Source organism: Heliconius melpomene, chromosome 1 (assembly GCF_056956725.1).
Source record: "Heliconius melpomene rosina isolate 202511_hmr_F chromosome 1, ASM5695672v1, whole genome shotgun sequence".
In the NCBI taxonomy this organism is placed as follows: domain Eukaryota; kingdom Metazoa; phylum Arthropoda; class Insecta; order Lepidoptera; family Nymphalidae; genus Heliconius; species Heliconius melpomene.
The window spans coordinates 6,959,514-6,978,929 of record NC_140389.1 but is presented as its reverse complement, the minus strand read 5'-3'; the positions used below and the strand labels follow the sequence as shown (position 1 = coordinate 6,978,929).

Below are 19,416 nucleotides of genomic sequence, written 5' to 3'. Positions count from 1 at the left end.
CACCAGCGAGGATACAGGGGGATTGCTTACCTTTAAGGAAGTAGATGCACTTTTTGAAGGTACCCCATATCGATATATGATACTTAAACTTATAATAACACAAATGTACATTTAATTTTTCTGCTATAATACAATTAACTGGACAAGGATCTCTGAATATAGCAAAGCACTGCCGACCGCTTTGTCAACCTCATCCTTATCGGCGCATCTTAAAAGCCACATCGCTAACAATAAGTGAATCTAAAAATAAATTTCTTATCATTTATCAAAGGTAGAGTTTATCTAAAACGATATATATTTATCTTATTTTATTTTTGTTTTATTTTTGATTTTTTAGACAATGTGATGTATTTATAAAGGTTTTTCATTTGCATTAATTTAATTCTATGAGCGTAGTGGCACATTTCTCCAATATTCAACGAAAAAAGGTTGTAGGTCCGATTTCCACTCGATCGAGTGGTTTCAATATCATTTTCTCGCTATATTCTTTGTGGAGTAAACTGGTGAATTGAATCATTAGCGTTTTTTTAGCAATGTCGACAGTAGTATGACTAGTGTAAAGGCATAGGTTTAGGTGTAAAGTGGGGAATAATACCTAGGTCCTAGGTATTATTCCCCACTTTCTGCCTAATTTTCAAGCACATTATTGGGTTGAAATTAATAATATACTTATTTAAATTCAAATCCAGAAATTATTGTGAAATATTAGCTAACAAATATAATTTTAATACAAATCGATACAGAGAAACTTCCCTTTAAGATCAAAGTAAGCCGCGTCATCGCTCGCAAGGTGCCTTTAGTGTCAATTTTTGTAAATATTTTGCGGCTATCGTGATACAGACGAATGAATACAATTGTTTGATCAGTTTATACAAAAGTATAGAAATTTATTTGGAATCTAAATGTTAGATTTAAACTAAGATAGGCTTTAAGATAGGATATTTAATGACTCGTTAAAATATTAAAGTAGGATTATATCTATAGGTATATACAAAATAGTATATAGAGGCTATCGTGGCGTAGTGACATATAGTGCGACTGTAAACACGAAGGTAAGTTCGATGCCTTGTAGTTTAAATATATTTTTAGGTGTATATCCTGAAGCATTCAACAGGTGTAAGAAAAATGTAATGGAATTTAATGAATTTCTGTCTAATTTTCTAGATATTAAGTAAAAAAAAATAATTTAAAATCTTTTAAGTGATGAAAATCAGAACGAAGATGTGAAAACATTTTTTTAATATTATAGTTATATATTTTTCTTTGTTTCTAAAACATTTTCCTTCCACTCCTCACGCAAAAGTGTAAAGTAGAGTTTGAATTTTTCCTTTCTTAGCTTTTCTCGCACAGAATAAGGTAGCCAGAGGAAACCTAATGTCAAGCCTTTATTTATGCCTTATGTTAAGAGTGTTCCGTTCCCCACTTAATGATATTTAAAATACTTTATAATATAATAGATTTTAATAAATTAATTTCATTAAAATTAAATCTATATCAACAAAATACGATTAGAATTGAACACTTCTTCAACAGGATGGCTTGTAAATGCCGAACCTACTAAAAAGCGGACGTACAATCATTGTGGCCCTTTGAACACAGATCAAGCGGCTAAGATACTTCAAAATATACTTTAATACAGTACAATACTTGAAAAATTACTTTCTTTCCTTATTACTTAAGTGATAGAGTCGAAATCTCGTTAACAATTCCCATTGTTAGTACCAAACGGACATAATAATGTTATTTGACTCTTTGAAACGTGTGGGATGATCAACCTATTCTGTGTTAAGACGCACCATAAAATTGTTTTCATAGTAACGTAAATAGGCAAGTCTGAATTCATATTGTTATTTTATTTAAACACCAAATGTGTATGGAGAAATTAAATGGTACGTTTGTGGAGGTTTTACGTGAATGTATTTTTTTTTTAGTTCACGCTGTATCCCGTAAATCCCGCCCATTTTTCGAGACTGCTGTTGAGTGACGTGGCTAGAGAGATGAAATAAAAAGAATAATTCGGATTGGGAATCAAACCTACAACTCCTGTGCTTACAGTGAGAACTTGTACAAATAAATGGCTAACGGTTTTAGAAAAACTTGTAAGTAGAATTAAATATAATAAATATTTCATTTAAAGAAATTTTAATTGAAATGAAAGAGAAGAATACAAAACTTTTATTTAACAATCATAAAATGAATCGATTGATTTAGTAAAGATAACCCCTAAAGTTACGATACTGACGGGACCGCATTCCCGAGATATCACGGGCAGACGGACCGACGCCAGTGTACTCACACATGTAAATGACCTCCTTGTAGGTTAGAGCTTTCGAAATAAAACTTTTTTTTAAGTTGTGTTTCTTTGGGATGTATGATTCATCTTTTTATTTTGTATTTAGATAGAATTTTACGTTGCATACTTAAAAATATAAGAAGAAAGCAGGGTAGGAAGAGAGAGCGTCTTCATTGAGTACAAAAAAACTTCAAATCAATATTTATATTTATTTAACAAAAAAGCAGTTTTATGCTTTTTCCCACATAGAGAGTTAAGGCCATTTGGACACCAATTTCCATTCTATTTTATGAGAACATAATTTCACCCATTCACCAGTGAATTCAGCTGAAGTTCGGATTATTTCTTTAATTTTGGTGATAATGAAATTATATATTATCAATATTGTTGTTAATAGAGAATGAAGACCGTGACATAATGGTGAATTATAAATTTATATACAACCCACCTAAAGTTGGTGTTAGATGAAAGGGCTTGATTTGTAAAATACCATAAAAACCAAGAAAAACACATCTAGAGACCAGATAGTGTAACTGACCTTTAGAATAAAAGCTTGTTTTTTAAAAAAAAATATGTATTTCATATCTATGTAAATAAAAAAATAAATAATACAGGTAAGGTACCTCAAAAAATGACACTTTCGAATAAAACAAACAAATTGTGGCCAAAAATAATTCCCTTGGGGACACCTTTATAAGAAATAAAAGCATAATAGCTTTCACCACATAACGAAACACTGTAACTAAGCAGAAGCTACTCTTTGTAAATAACAATGAGTTGTAAATTTATTTGGAAGAAAAAAATATATATTATAAATCTTGTTTGTATGTTGGTGTATGGCTAAAATGCGGAAACAAAATACCTTAACTGCAATACCCCCTGCAGAACACAGATAAATGGTGTGCCTTGAATAGACCTATCTCCATTGATATTATTTTAAGCTTTAAATAGCATAAGTAATTGTTGAAGTTGTTTGCTTCTGTCTAAAAGGTAGCCTACATTTTTGTAGGAGCCAAAAATTATTTCCAAAAAAAAAAAAATTGCTTAATAAAACATTTTAAACAGTGATTTTTTTTCAGCTTCACGCTGTAACCTGCATATAGCAGGATAAGCACTTTGCGTATTGAGTGCCGGTACTCTATAGCGCGCCTTGTTTTGTTACCAGAACGAAGAAATGATAATATTGATAAATAATAACTCATTCCCCCGAGTGGTTATCGAACCTACAACTGTTGCGCTTACTGTGCCACGACTGTCTCTACATAACAGTGATTTACACCTAAAATTTTATATATATGCTGCTATTTATGTATTTGAATCATTATATATATTCTTTATTATTATTACTTTTAATTTCTTATTTATTTTTCTCTCTGTGTTAAAAACAGCACTGTAATCTCTTCCCGCTGTTGGACAGTCATATCCACTTCCTTTGGTTGGCTGGAAGAGATTTCTTTTAGAAATAAGCCCACCATTGTTAACGAATATCTCAATTTTGTTTTACTTATATGTTTTTTAAAGTGCAATAAAGTATATATATATATATATATAAAGTATATATATATTTACAAAGTAACTACAGTCTATTATATATGAAAAATAATATATCAGAACAAAAGCTTTAAGCCCACATAACGACTGTATAGCTGGTGTGGACTCATTTGTATAACAATCTTCTCTTCAACTTTAGCCAAGAAGTCTTTAAGCTGTTTAAACTCAACTTCGTACAGCACGAATTTTGCATAGCACAACCATCCATATATTTATTTATATTTTTCACCCGTAACGGATCATTAGCATCTATTGTTATATAATTTCACGCGTTTGGCGACACTGCGGGCGCTCCGGCTGGAACTTTTAGCGGGAACCGAGTATAAAAGATTGTTGAATAAGGGCACATATTGTTAGTCATTTTAGTATTTTAAGTGTTTTCTTTGCATTTGCGGGAATAATGCACAATGTTGGGTATCCACTGTGACCAATTGTCATCTTGTTTAAAACAATGCACCTTTTGTGTGGGTCCCAGCTTTTGTGGCGATTGTAAATCTAAGCTTTGAATGTTTTATGGTCTAACCATATAACCATATTCCGTTAATTTGACTTAGTAAGTAACTTTCTTGCTTGGTATTTTCCTAAGTGATAGGAATAAAAATGAGCACATCTGTAGAAGAATAAAATTAACCGATATTGCTCTAAAAATTACTCAACTGGACTGGCAGTAAGCCTGGCCCCCACCTAGTGGATGAACTGGTAAAGATCACAGGAAGCTACTGGATGTAGGCAGTGTAGAGCCGGTCGTCGTAAAATGGAAGCGTGTGGCCATTGCTGGACAAGGACCTTTACGATTTTCATTATTCATTGGATAAAATTTCTGACTTTTTATGATGATAAGGACTTGTCTTTATGAAAACGAAGTGTCCTAACACTAGGATCCCAGGTTCTCTATGCCTATCTTGCTATGTGCGGGATACTAAAATTATGAACACATCGTGACACATCGTGAAACTAAAATTATGAAAAATATGATCGTCTTGTAGTATTTAGTTTTCTAAAATTTTCGGGTTCGAATCTTCCTCCAGTATTTCAATATGCATTACTCATCCATATAAAAGGTAACGTGTCCTAACAATCCTTTTGTAGCGGCAAAAAGAAAGCACTTTTTTATATTAACAGAGGGTGCTGTATTTGAATAAAATAAACTTTATCCCATAAGGAATTACATACAAGTAAATCTCTAAACGACAATGAAATTTAACAAGCACGAATAAAATATCGACTTTTGAACCGACCAATTTAGGAAGACACCCACGAAATAGTACCGAAACCTTATCACATTGTAATAAATGTTGTTTTAGGTGTTTTTAATAAATGTAAGTGTCAACACGATTTGGGCGGTTGTTTCAATAGAACTAAGGTTTTTCGTATAATCGACAGCGGGAATTGGAAATATGGGACGTCTCTCGGGAAAACTGTTGCAGGTGATAATGATGTGTTTCTTTTTTTTTAATTTTTTAGGTGTGGAAAATATAATTCTAATGTTTTTTTTTGTTTCTAAATATGAGTGATTTATGTTTCAAAGAGATATATAATATATTTCGCATTAAGATTTTTTATAGTTTAATGCCCGCATTAGTAAGACAGATCCAACATTTAGCAGGTTATTTAGAATTTTCCGTTCTCGACTTTTAACCAAAATTTGGATAATTGCGTGTTGATTGACCCAACTTAACGCCGGATATGATCTTACTAGAGCATACAAATAAAAATAACTTATTCACCTGAACAAGTTTCTAATCCACTACCACCACGTTTATAAACAGTCGCTGCCCACGCCACGAGGACCCCAATACAGACGACATACATATTTAAATAGAATAAATTGTATAAACGAAATTAATGAAGTCCATTATCACGGTACAGGAGTGGAAAGGGTTTTTCTACATCACTATAAGAAATATCCCTGACAATAACCTGACCTTTTCTCCTACAGACTTAGGGATCAAAATAGGTACTTTCGTTGATGTCGATTTGAACACGTAGTTACAGAAAGAAAGATATTTTGTTTTTTAATACATAAATATTTTCAAGTGACAAGATCGAAGCGAAGAAAAAAGTTAATGCTTTCTTTTACATCCAGTCATGAAAAATTCTCAAATTAAAATTTTAAAAAGCAAAAATAAACCAGTCATGTGTTGACATAAGTGTCTCCATGGGAACGGAGTGTCTTGACACTGGGCTCCTAGGTTCCCTCTGGCTACCCTATGCTATGTGTAGGATACAGCGTGACGCAAAAAAATAAAAAAATGGTAATAAATCGCATTACATTAACGCGAATGCAAAATTTTCAAGTAGATTTCTGATAGAATCAACACGCGGCCTCCGTGGAGTGCTGTCGCGATTTTGATAATGTTTTCCCCCTTATAAGAAACCGCGTTTTGAATACGAAGTGAAATTTAGTTTACCAAAGTTGCCTTTCGATTTCAAAGTTATATATTGTTACCGTGAAAGGTTAGTTTGATAGGAGCTTTTGTTAACAAACTTTTATTTATCGTCCCACATTTATATTTAACAAATATTCAAATATGCTATAGAAATAATCTGAAAAGTTTACATATATATATTTGTGTATTTTTTTCCGTTAGAGACAAATATATTAGTGCTATTGTCGGCGTTAAGTTCCGCCACTCAATACACAATGTCTTGAAAGTTACGGATTCTCTAGGTAATGAATAATATTAACAATCATGAGTTCGATTCTCGCCACATTCAAATTATTACATGTTTACTTAAAGAGAGTTTAAGACATTGCTTGCTTTTAAGTACAACTTCTCTCCGTATTTCTCCATTCCCTGATGGATCACGAACCCACAACCATCACGTACACTTACACACTTCTCCACTGTACCACAACAGCGTACCATTCCCACAATAAATCACATTACAATTGAAACAAACAAGTTTCCATTGCAACCTTTAATAGAAAAACACTTGACTTCGAACACCACACGCGGAGTTAACATAAGCAACCATTCTAATAAACGTCACTAACAATAATATGTTGATCTTGTCATACTGGTTATCCAGTCATTATAGATGAATTATAAGGCAGAAAAGCTTTTTTTTTATAAGGCAGGAATCGTTATCACGTAGGCTGATGTGTCGTTACAAACAATAAAAGTAATTTTTACGACTCCAACCCTTTTGGTTAATAAATTAAAAAGTTTAAAGGGCTTAAACAATACCACTTCAGCCCTGTAACGGAGATTTGTCACCCTTGGCTTGGCTAGGGCTATACGATTAAAGAAAGACTAGTAAAGAAAGATATTTTGTTTGTTCGCTGTTGAATTTTTACGTATTTTTGTATTTTTTTATATGTACATAAACTATGTACAAGGTAAGAAAAAAAATGTGGGAAAAATAATGCAAGATATTTAATATTTATTGAACATAATGGTAGGTGATTTTGCATTAAATTGAATTTGGAATTGAAATATCAAAACAGAATCACATTCGCTTAGAATTAATTTCAAAAAAAGCTCGAGACCTGTAGTTTTTGTACGGAACCATCAGTCGGCGCGTCCGACTCGCGCTTGTCCTGTTTTTTTAAGAATATAAATATAATTAAAACAAAATAAATATAAATATAATTAAAATTTTTTGTAACATTTTCATAGGTATTGAAAAAAGAAATCTTTCTCTAACGTCCCAACCCTGCTTAGTTAGGGTTGCAACTGATTGGGTGCTTACACAAGTTCCGTCGAGTACCCCAAATTAATTTTTGAGAACAAAATCCATTAGCGAATGAATCTTTTTACTTTCATTATTTAGGGTACCCATAATTTACGTTTTAACTGATGGGGCGGCAAACGCATGCTAGTTACCCACTATACGCCAAGTCGGTTAAAACCCACCACACCTTTATTGCAAACAGTACAAGGTTCGAATTCCATTGAATAATAATTGGCTATGGTATTTTTATGGTGGTACATAAACATTCTTGTCAACTCTATGATTTATACCATCCAATTGTCTATAGAATGCGTGTAAAGAGAATCTTTCTATTTGAACCCACCAGCTTTTTTATAGTTTTATGTATGTAAGGGTTTAAATTTAATTTGACATTGTCATGTGGCAGTTATTGCTTGCCTTTGAAAGGGTGTTTGTATGGAGCACAATACTGGCTGTCGTAATTCACTATTATTTAGCAAATTATTGATTGTAAATATTGTTATATCGATAGTTATTTGTTAGGTTTTGTGCTATAGTCCTAATAGTACAGATGTGAAACGCCCGATTGAGTGCTATAGGTGTGGGATCTTATCTTAATGCTGAAATATTTAAATTTATAATAAAAGTTTTCTAAAATTGTAATATAGTGAAAATATATTGCATAGTATGACTATAAGTGCATATAAAAAATAGCAAAAATTCGTAGACAAAGCCAGGTCCTGCAACACATATAGAAATCAATTGCCACACAACAGTATAATAGAAGCAAAACCTCCATACATCCCGCTCTGGACGCATTAGGGTACACTGTTAAGCTCATTGTATTTTTATAGTTATTTTGATCGTATACATTGTGGATTATCCTGTATGAATACAAAATTACGCTTTTGTACTGCGATTGCATGTACACAGCTGATGCTGCAAAACAATGTATTTTGATATACATGTAGGTACCTACGAGTGCGTTTGGTAGTTTGTAAGTCATAAATGTATGACTATTTGTAAAATTATTTGATTATAACTATTTTTTTTCACGCTCTGATAAGAAGAGTGTGGCGGTAAGTTCCCTCACCCAATACACAATGACAGTCTCAAAAGTGGGTAGTCGCGATGAGACCAGAGTGGGTTAACACTAGGTTCTGTCTGCCTAACGTGTTATATCGGGAATACAGTGTGAAACAGAAATAAAGAAAGAATGTGCAATAAGAAGAGTTTTGCCATTAAGCTTTTTGTTTAAAGATTTAAAGTAATAGTTATAAGTAATATAGTAAAGAATAAAAATTGTAAATTGCCTTTAAATTACAAAATTTCATGCTTTCATATAAAAAAATTATAATAATATTTATTATACGGATTTTAAAACGGGATTTTAATTCTAAAATAGCCGCTTTTAATCATCTGTGCTATATATGTATGTATTAGCAAAATATAACAATTGATATAATCCTATTACGTTTATAATTTTATACTTTTCAATATAATATTTTTTTATAATATAATAATAGGTTATAATGTTTTGGTGATTTAGAAACCGTCAACCAAAACACGCCTAACAGCCTTCACGCGTGGTCAACGCATGTTAAAAAGATACGTCAATTTTTGACTAAAATAATATTTTTATAAAAAAAAACCCTAAAAAATGACCGGAAATAGTATCATATACTTCCGTATTAATGTACCATTGTGCCAGATAGTACAAATAAGATAGCTTTTTCGACGACCCGACCAAGCAGCCCCACAGCTGCCCTTTATCGGACCATCTAAATCTGTACTTAGCAAAAATACTTATTTATCTTAAATACGATCAGGATCTTGACTAATCTCTTCTTTATGTTTGTATGTTTGTTTGTAAATTTTGGGGTCGCTTGTGCAATTAGTTTTAGCTGGGGTGTGAAGCGTACCTATGATATGTTTTGATGAAATATTTTTTATAATTAATTGTTTACGGGTAAGATTTTTTATAGAAGATAGAAGATAAGATAGCACACATTAGCGTGTGACTGTAAACGCGATGGGCTGTGGGTTCGATTCACACTCAGGGAAATGTACTGTTTAATTTTTGCCATTCCTCGTTCTGATCACGAGGCAAAGAGCGGCGTTCAGTTCCACAACTCAACAAGCCATGCCTCCGGGCGGGAAATGAAAGGAAATGTCTTAATGGGAACGCACAGATAGTTTATGTCACTCCAGTAAGAACGGATCTCTACTTTCCGCCTCAATTTGGGGCATTGCATGCTAAATGGTTTTATTTTCCGAGAAAAGAAAAAAATAATTGGGAGAATCTAATTCAAAAATAATAGGAAACAGAATGTCTTAACACTAGATTCTCTCTGCCTACAATGTTATATAAGAACTTCCGTGAAGATGAACAAAAAATGATTTAGGGTTAAAATCGTGTAATCGAACCAATATGACAATTTCTAAAATAAATAGATAAATATAAATATGATCAATACAATTTTCATCTTCCCAACTTTGCGCCCTGCCAGTGACAGTCCTAATTGATTGTTCTCCTTTTTCTTCATCCTCTCTAAGATATTTAAAATTTACCAAACTTCGTCCAAGTTATGATTGGTTTTAACTTCTATAGTTAGTTGAAATCTGTATTTCGTTGTAATGTACTGTATTTTTACTTTTAGTCCTGGCACAGTATGATGGTCGTAAGTTCGATTTCTAGCTGAGCGAATGATTATTTATATTATTGTTTATTGTCAGGACGCGACGTTGTGTTCCGTTAATCTACACTCAATGCATTCTAACATAGTAGGAAGTGGAGAACGGTATGTCTTAAAACTAGATTCTCTCTGTATACTTCGCTATGCAGAAAATAATTATGAATTGAGTTCGACATCATAATGAGAGCTGTATATTTTTTTTAGGTTATTAGCTTCACGTACCCGTATCTTTTTTGTATTCCGCATATAGCAGTGTAGGCAAAAAAGACCCTGGGACCTTTGCCTCACTGCTAGAGCAAATCAATGAAAACTTTAGTTATAAAAATAGTAAAAATGTATTGTACAAGTGAAAAATTGTACGTTTCAATAATTTACAAAACTAATTTCTTATTACCGAAAACATTACCGTAATAATTATATTGCACCCATTAGCATTTGTTGTCACCAAAAAATTTGTCACGCGACTGATTTCTTCAAAACCGTCCTTTAGTGGTACCGAAGCAGCGGGATTCCGCCAACTAGGGCCATTAAATTTGAACTAAATACATAAAATAGAAAATAACTGCACAATATGTTCTGGTAACCAAACTCTGTAAATACAGTTAAATTTAAACTTTCAAACGAACCATTGTTTCAGTAGAATGTACAAAATAATCCTTCTTATAACCATTATCCAAGAGACAATACCGAAATCGTAAAACAACAGTAACAGAATGGCAATCGCTAAGCAGAAACTATGGATCTTTTTATAATGCCTTTCTATTGTGAATGTGTCGTTAAAATTAACTAAAATGAACGCGGCGAAAGCTTTGACCATCAAGACGTTACTCGAAAGCACCTAACGCATCAGACATCGAAAATTAAGATTTAATCTTATCCAGTTTAAAATAAAGTCCTTTTTACAACCGTATATCTTTTATTAGTAATAAAGTCACATTTAATTCTTTTGTCTAAACAATTACTTGTATTGTAGTACATTCATTTGTGTTTCTTGTTCTATTGACGCCAGTTTTTGTTGGGTGTCCGTACCGCATCATAAATCAATATCAAACTTCTACAATTGTAGAACATTTTGAACTTTAATACTATAGAATAGAAAAGTCTCCGTACAAAGTACTGGTAAGAATAAAAGCGCACGCTTCTTAATGCTCTATTGATGTGTCTATTCTAACTGAACATGAAGATGTTTTTATAAACGATAAATTTCTAACAGTCCACCATTGTGAATTTGCGTTATTTGCTGGTCAGTAAATAAAATTAGTACCTATTATATTTACAATATTCTTAAATTATGTTGTTGAAATTCTTCATATGGTCGTGTGCTTCAAAAGAATGAGAATAGTATATATTGTGTATTCCGGTCTTAACAAATTATATGAAACTGTTTTCTGTCTTTCACTAAGAAAATATCATCATGAGCAGAAAACGAGAAAAATAGAATGACTTAAGTACTAAGTTCTTCTTGATTAAAACCAGTAGATAATGTGAAATGTATGATAGCAACCAGCTTGGTTCTGACACACAGTCTCTTTAAAATACGAGGACAAGCGGAGGACGGGGTATTTCATGAATTTCATTTACACTGTATTCTTCATGCAGCAGGAGATAGAAGGAACCTAGTGTGAAGACACTACGTTCTCCACTTTCTTCTAAGGATAAAAACCAAAGTAACGTGTCACTGGATGACCAAATTAAACACTAATTCAGCTATTTCACAATCATATTATTAACTTGTGAAATAAGATTTCTGACCACACGGAAGTTTTCTATACTTTCAAGTCAAATGCTATTTGCTTTTATCTATTGTATAGATAACTGATGGAGATATGATGTGAAAAGATTGTAAAGAAACGCCAAAAGTCAAGAGTCAGATATTAGTTAATCATCTATTGAAGCGTGTAATCAGAAGTATTGAAATATTAACATATATATGTATATAACTCACCCACAGAGTTATGTACATATATATGTACATCTCTGTGTATGTATGTCCGTACATATATACTAAGTACCGTAGTGGGATAGGCCGTAAATGCGATGACTGTGGGGTCAATTGACATTAGTTTTAATATGCATATCCTGTGAAGAGAGGTAAAGCGCGAATCTAAAATAAAATTGTGTGTTGGTATATAGCAGTGGTTAGGTATATTAGCAAAATGCTGTTATGTTTTGAAAACTTGAACTATTGATTATTTTCTTATTTCCAGAAAAGATAAATTAAAACAGAAAAAAATCAAATATATCCGGTTCAAGAGTTTCAGTTAAAATGATATTGGGTGTTGAACGGGGGAACTGGATGTTACGATTTTATTACCAGGGCGAGGAAATGACAGCATCTCACTCCTACGAATGAGAATCGAACCCACAATCGTTATTCTCAGTCAAATGCTGAGCTACAATGGCCTCAGAATTCAAATTAAATTAAATAATATTACTTTTAATATCTACCTAATAAAAAAGTATCTACATAATGAACAAGTTACAAAATCTTTTGTTACGAATGCTTTTGATTGTATTCTCTTTTAAAACAAAAAACTTTTTCGAAACTTTAGATTAATAATATGTTTTGGAGTTTTACTGTTCTTCCAAAAATTGTGTTTTTTCTAAAATCCCTATTGTATCGTATTGAGTAATATAAACTTTATAACAATATTTAAAATTCTTTCCAAAGAAAAAAGTTAAAGTTAAAAAGTTATTTTTCTTTACTTTTCTGCTTCTATGTTTTGTAAAAACTTATTTTTTCATTGTTTCTTGCTCAACTGTTACTTCATTATTGCGTAAATTTCTTTATAATGTTACATTAAAATTTTATTTATCGGTATTTTCAATGACTTCTTGAAGAAATTTTATAGGTGTTCAGAGTATAGATGGCGAAATTTATTAAACTAACCAAAGGTTAGGTTTATGTGGTCCTGACTTGGTTTCTAACTTGGAGACAGCTCATATATCTCAGTTATATATCTGCATATATAATATAATTATATAAAATATCTCCAAGTTCGATTCTAAGCCGGAACCATCGTATGTCCAAAGCGAAAAGTACTTTAATAAAACAGCAGATAAACTGATTTAAATATTTCATTTAAACACAACATCACTATTTAACTAAAACCTTACGCATAGATTTCCCGTTTTCACCTCAAAAGCAACCACTTGGTTTCCTCCTCAACGCCTTAAACGCTAATCGCTGTGAAGATCAATTGCCATTCCAAGTCTTTTGTTCCAAGTCGACGGTGCAGGCGCACTTTGCTCCAACTCTCAAAGAACCCTACGCACAATCTTACAATTAAAGTTCTTTTTTCACACAAAAATATCTTTTAAAGCAAAGAACACAAGTGACAAAGTCCCGTGAATAATCATTGTCGGCTTAGATAAGCTTACAGAAGTGTCTGCCTTAATTAGAAGTTCGTCTGTCAAGCTTGATAATACTCGCTTTACCAATTACTTTATGGCAACTTTATACAATTTTAATGAGACTTTGGCTTTTTGGCAGTTCTGTGGTGTCAAAGCGTGTTGAAACAATCTGGTTGCCACCACCACCATCACCATCACCATACAACTTTGTATGGGCTGTAAGTGTTTATTTTACCGACGGATAGCAATTAATGTCTCGCTGATGAATAGATACTTGTTTACAAGTATCGGTTTTTTAATCGTTTTTTCGCTTTTTTCTACTAATTAAGCTTGGTTGTTGTAATTAAAAGCGTTATTTTGTTTTTTTTGTATATTAATTTGAGTGTAGACTAAATTGTACCTGCACCGTACAGTCTTTGGTAGTGTAGGTATTTCTGTAAATAATAAATTAGTTGTACAATTTCATATTAACTATATACTAGAGAACGTGTGGCTTAGTAGTGAAAGCACTTGAGCAGTTTCCGTGAGGCAGGAGCTCAAATCCCGCTACGATCAAATTTTGATTTTTCTTATTATGTATATGTAGGTCGTTTTTAGATCATAATAAATAACAAAAAAATTATCACAATTTTCTCCGTAAATGTTCATAAAACTCACCCAAATTTCAACACTTAGCTATATAAGACAAAACCAAAAAGTTCAAAGTTTTAATTATGCACATATAAAAACATCCCAATTTAAAACTGAAATCAAAAATTTAAAAATTCAATAGAAAAATATAAATAAACAACGATTAAGCCATTTTTAATAACATTAAAAAAAAAACGTGACCACGATTAATAATATGAAAGGAACTCTCCGCACCACCGATCAAAACGATTCATTGCTAATTAATAGAATAATAAATTAGCACTAACCAAAAGTCAGAGTCAACTGAGTAAAAAATTTACGAGTGAAAAGTTAATTAACGCGGCCTCGCTGTTTTATATCAATATTTTTAGTTTAAGACACCCTCTCTAAGTGCTTTGATGTGGGAATACTGTGCGCGCTGTTGCTGTGCTCACTTAGAATAAACATGTGTAAAATACTAGGTTTCTTTAAATTTTATATTATTTTGGATTCGTGTTGCCTATAATTATGTATAATTAACTGAGGCCATAAGCACGATGGTCCTGAGTTCGATTCCCACTAGGTAACTGTTAACAAATCAAAGAGCAGCGTAGAGTCATTCCACTTAACAAGCGATATCTTGAAAACTGGTCGGAAACGACCGTGGAACGATCGTGGAATGATCATGATCATGGATCGAGAAAAGAGTGTCTTAAAAAAAAATCCTTTCGTCTGGGTAGGCAGAGGCATTCTACTTTCCCGGGTTTGGTACAGCTACTATACCCGGAACACAACGCGAAGCTAATAAAACCACAAAATAAAACATACCACCTCCACCACAACCAGCATCCGCCACCACAACTACTCGACATCATAATTGCATAAGGCGTAAGAGCAAGCGTCGGCAGAAACGCTAACTAATTGCCATTGAAAAAAGGTGAAATACCGGCTGAAAACATTTCCCGGCCACCTTTGAAGTTTTTTCTAAAATCCCCGGCCTTTGCTCGGGCTTGATAAGCCACACTACGTAAAAAGGTCGTTAGGCACTTACTTTCCTAGGTGTGACGCACTGTACAAAGATGAGTGACGTTGTGCATCGCGTCGAGAATGTTTTCTTTTAGCGCGTTTAGCTGATTATTGGGGTGAGTGCATGTACCTATCGCTGGTAAGCTTTGAATTGTATATAAGAAAGCTAAATAAGCGTTTTTATTTTATATGTAGGTGTGGGTGGGATGTGGGTAGTTATATACTTTTGGAGTTATTTAAATTTTGTGCTGGTCTGAATTGGTTTTGTTCGAATGTTGCTAACGAGATATAATTATATATTTTTATAATATCTTAACAAATTTATTTGATATATTCAAAGTATTGTATGTTTCATATATGTATTGACTCACAGGAAGGCCTTGGGCTTATTTAAATTCTTCTATATAAGCGGCACTAGATACATTTTTTCAAAACATCAATACATCACAATTTATTTGTTTATGTACACGAAAAAATAAACATTAAAATTATATTTCCATGCTTTAAGTTTCTATAAACGTATCGTAACTTTGAGCACTGGGTCTAAGCTGTACGCAAGTTATAGAAGTTCTTTAACACATCTGTTTAAAAATATAATAATATCACGTACTGAACGAGCGAGTGCATCTCCGTGATAAAAACTCATAATGTCCGTTCACGATCTTTTTTTTTTTTTATGTAAAAAGGACAAGGCAAACGAGCGTTCGGGTCATCTGATGATGATCACCGCCGCTCACGACCCTGTGCAGCACCAGAGGAGCTACAGGTGCGTTGCCGGCCTTTGAGGTGGAGATAGACGCGCTTTTTGGAAGGTACCCATATCGTACCGACCTGGAAACACTGCCGCGGGTAGGCTATTCCACAGTGCTATTATTATTGATCGAATTTTCTGAAGTTTTTAAGGCCACTCGGGAAAATTAATTATCTTCCGAGTTTTGATAACAAGATAAAAGGCGGCGTTAAGTTGCGGCGCCACTTCACGTGTGATGTCTCGAAAATTTGTTGGAAGGTGGGGAACGGAGGGTATTAAAATTAGGTGCCCTCTGATTCCTCGTTTAGAATAGAATAGAAGCTAAATAGGAAAAAAGAAAAAAAAGCAGCACATCTGTTCTCAAATTTAAATCAAATCATACATTTATACTATAATACAATATTAACTTATCTAACAAACATGTACATACATACATACAAAAAAAAACTAGTCAATTAATGTGCACGTAACGACAACGACCAGATAAAAAATGTAACAATAGTTCTAACACCTAGCGCTTGTAAGACGGATGCCGGTCACACCCCCGCATTGTGATGGTTAATAGCGCCCACGATTCTAATTATGTATACCTGTTTAAGCTACCAACGGCGTTGATGACATTTACAGTACCTATACGGTAACGATACGACGAGCAATACTTATAATAATTCTTAATGCCTATACTACTAGAAATAGATAATGAATAAATCTAGAAATGAGAATGCAATGTTTTGTGAAGATATATTTCTTTTTTTCAGCTGAATATCTGAAAACCTGGAAAAGAGAAAGCCGGTAGGCAGATGGAGAGTAATTAACACCCTCCGCTCCCCATGGAAATAACTTGATTATATTACTTAGGTATTTATTTGTTTCACGATTATTTATATTTAATAACTCTATCATTACATAAATTAAAAACTTTGAAACAATATCTACTAAATTCTGATGCTAAATATATTTTTATGTTATTGAGAAAAAATCGTATCGTCCCCGTTGCGTGTACACACAACAACATTCAATACTTGTTCCATACAATGACACATTGTTTCGTGCGGAGAACTTCTGTTGAATAATTATAATAGTTTTGTTCTCTTTGTACTGCTGTATAATTATTCTACAGCATCCGATGACCACATTCGACAGTGTTCTAGGCTTATTACTTTGTGACAATGAAAAGTGGATACATTTACGTCATTATTACGCAGTTGAGCCAGTCTTGGAGAGTGGCTCAGTGTGTAATTGTACCCTCGACGGTTGGGAGTTCGATTACTACTAGTGGAAATTAACTAAGTATTTCATATTTTAATTTCCTCCGATCCTCTTTCTGGTAACAAAAACAACTACTCACCAATCAATAGGCAAGGTCTCGAAGATTCGGCGGAAAGTGGGAAACTGAGTGTTTTAACACTAGGTTTCCTTTGCCTATCCTGTTACATTCGAGATACATCATAAAGTTAAAAAACAACGCTTTTTTGGATGTTGTAGTGGCTTTGCTTTTTAATATGCATTAGGATATCGTAGTAGGGTATATATCTAGTTGTTTACATTATATAGGTGATTCTTAACTAAGCTCTCACTGTCTCGAAGAATGCGAAAAATGCATTCCAATAAAAAAATTACGACAAATTTTGTAAACAAACATAAAAATCATGGCGAAAGTCTTAACAGGATAAAACTGCACATCCGTTTCATTTACCTCTTACAAAAATCACAAATCGCAAAACAATTTCACAGAGGTGTGAAACAATTAAACAGAAACATCTATCAATCATTGTAACGCCATATTTAATGTAAGTAAATGCACATAAAAACTAAAAGAAAGAAGAACATTAGAGAGAGCCGCCACCTTTGTTTCCTCGTTGCCTCGCCACCGACACCGGCCGAATTAATTACCTCTAATTGAATTTCGAATTGAAACGATGACATTTAAATTTTGGCGGTACCAAATCACTCGGTAGTGATGTGCCACAATAAAATCGATTTCCACAATCGAGACCGCCCGTGGCTTTGCATAATACGTTTTAAAATCGGCCGACAACATCGAATAGATCTATGTGTAATGAGAATTATCTATACTGCTCCCGTTGGTTTGTAAGTAGTTATTATAGAACCGTTAACAATATTCTTTAGCCAATATTCTTGGAGGTGATTTTATTGTTACCCCTTTTCGTACATTTCAAATTAAAATTGTAATCATTTAGATTATTAGATTGGTTGCCAAAATATTTTTTGCTATAAGCACTATGTTTCGTTACTGTCATAGTGTTTTAGTTACTCGCTTTCAATATAAGGAGAGAAAACTCTGTAAATACTATAATCACATGTTGAAAAAAGTTTTCTTAGTAATGTTCTCGACTTAAAAAGAAGGTTTCCATAATAAAAATTAAAATATATATATTTTCCAATAAACTCTTCATAATTAACCTAATAATATGTAGTACAGATACTATGTAACAAAGGTACAAAAAGTTTACAGATCGCTGATCCCTTCCCCATCTCCGGTAGCCACGTGGGGACTCCCCGCGGTGACTCTGATTGCCGACGAGTGCCGCTTCACACTGGACATCACTAGTGAAACGTTATTTAAGTGTTTTTAATTGTTCAGTTGTTTAATATTAAATATTTTGTTAATGAAAGGAAATGTACTTAAGTTCATATTATTTTTTTCGACCTATTCTTCATTTACAAGAGTGCAAAATTACCGCTTTTCTCGTTCCTGTAAAAAAATGAGGAAATCCTTAGTGCTCCCCTATTCTCCCCTAAGATCCTGCATGCCAAATTGAAGTATTCTACGCCACGTAGTTTTGGTGAAACAGAATAACTGCCTAAAGAAGGCTCTAAAATAAGTTTTACATATACATTTCTAAAACCAAGCAGAGTCGCAAGCATAACACAGTCTCATATACATTATTAAATCTCAAACACTTTCTAACAAAGCGATGAAACGAACACGCAAATTGTGGTATAATTCGCGTGAAATTAGCCACCTGGTTTTGCCACTTATTAATTATACCAGAATAACACATCAGAATAAACATGCTAGTCATTGGACGATTCCTAATAGTCTAGCGAGGTACGTGTTAAGGAAATTCTAACTTTTTTTTCTGTAAACATGCTATTTATTAAAGGGCAAAAGACAATTTTTATGATATTATATGACAATGTTTTTTTCTATGTAAAATAAAATAAAATGAAAATTACTAACAGTTGTTTAGCCCAAGGAAATTTTGACTACAGGTACAGGACTTGATGTGTATTTATAGCCTTAATTGGGCTATACAACCCAAAAAATATTTTTAGATTTAAACTAGTAGTTCCCAAGATAAGCTGGTTCAACCAAATAAACGAAGAATAGAAATAGAAAAAAAGATAAATTATGTATTAGATATTTCAAAATTAATCCATGCTTTCTTCAATCAAAACTTCTAATCGATTTATCGAGCTATGTACGCCTCAAAAGATGTCCGAATGTATGCTGT

The 19,416-nt window shown here is 33.0% G+C and overlaps 1 protein-coding gene across 1 annotated transcript in view; it reads right to left on the bottom strand.

The window, feature by feature from the left end:
* The window catches only part of LOC146541133 (uncharacterized), a 209,584-nt gene that overhangs the window by 141,086 nt on the left and 49,082 nt on the right, over positions 1–19,416 (bottom strand). The window lies entirely within an intron of this gene.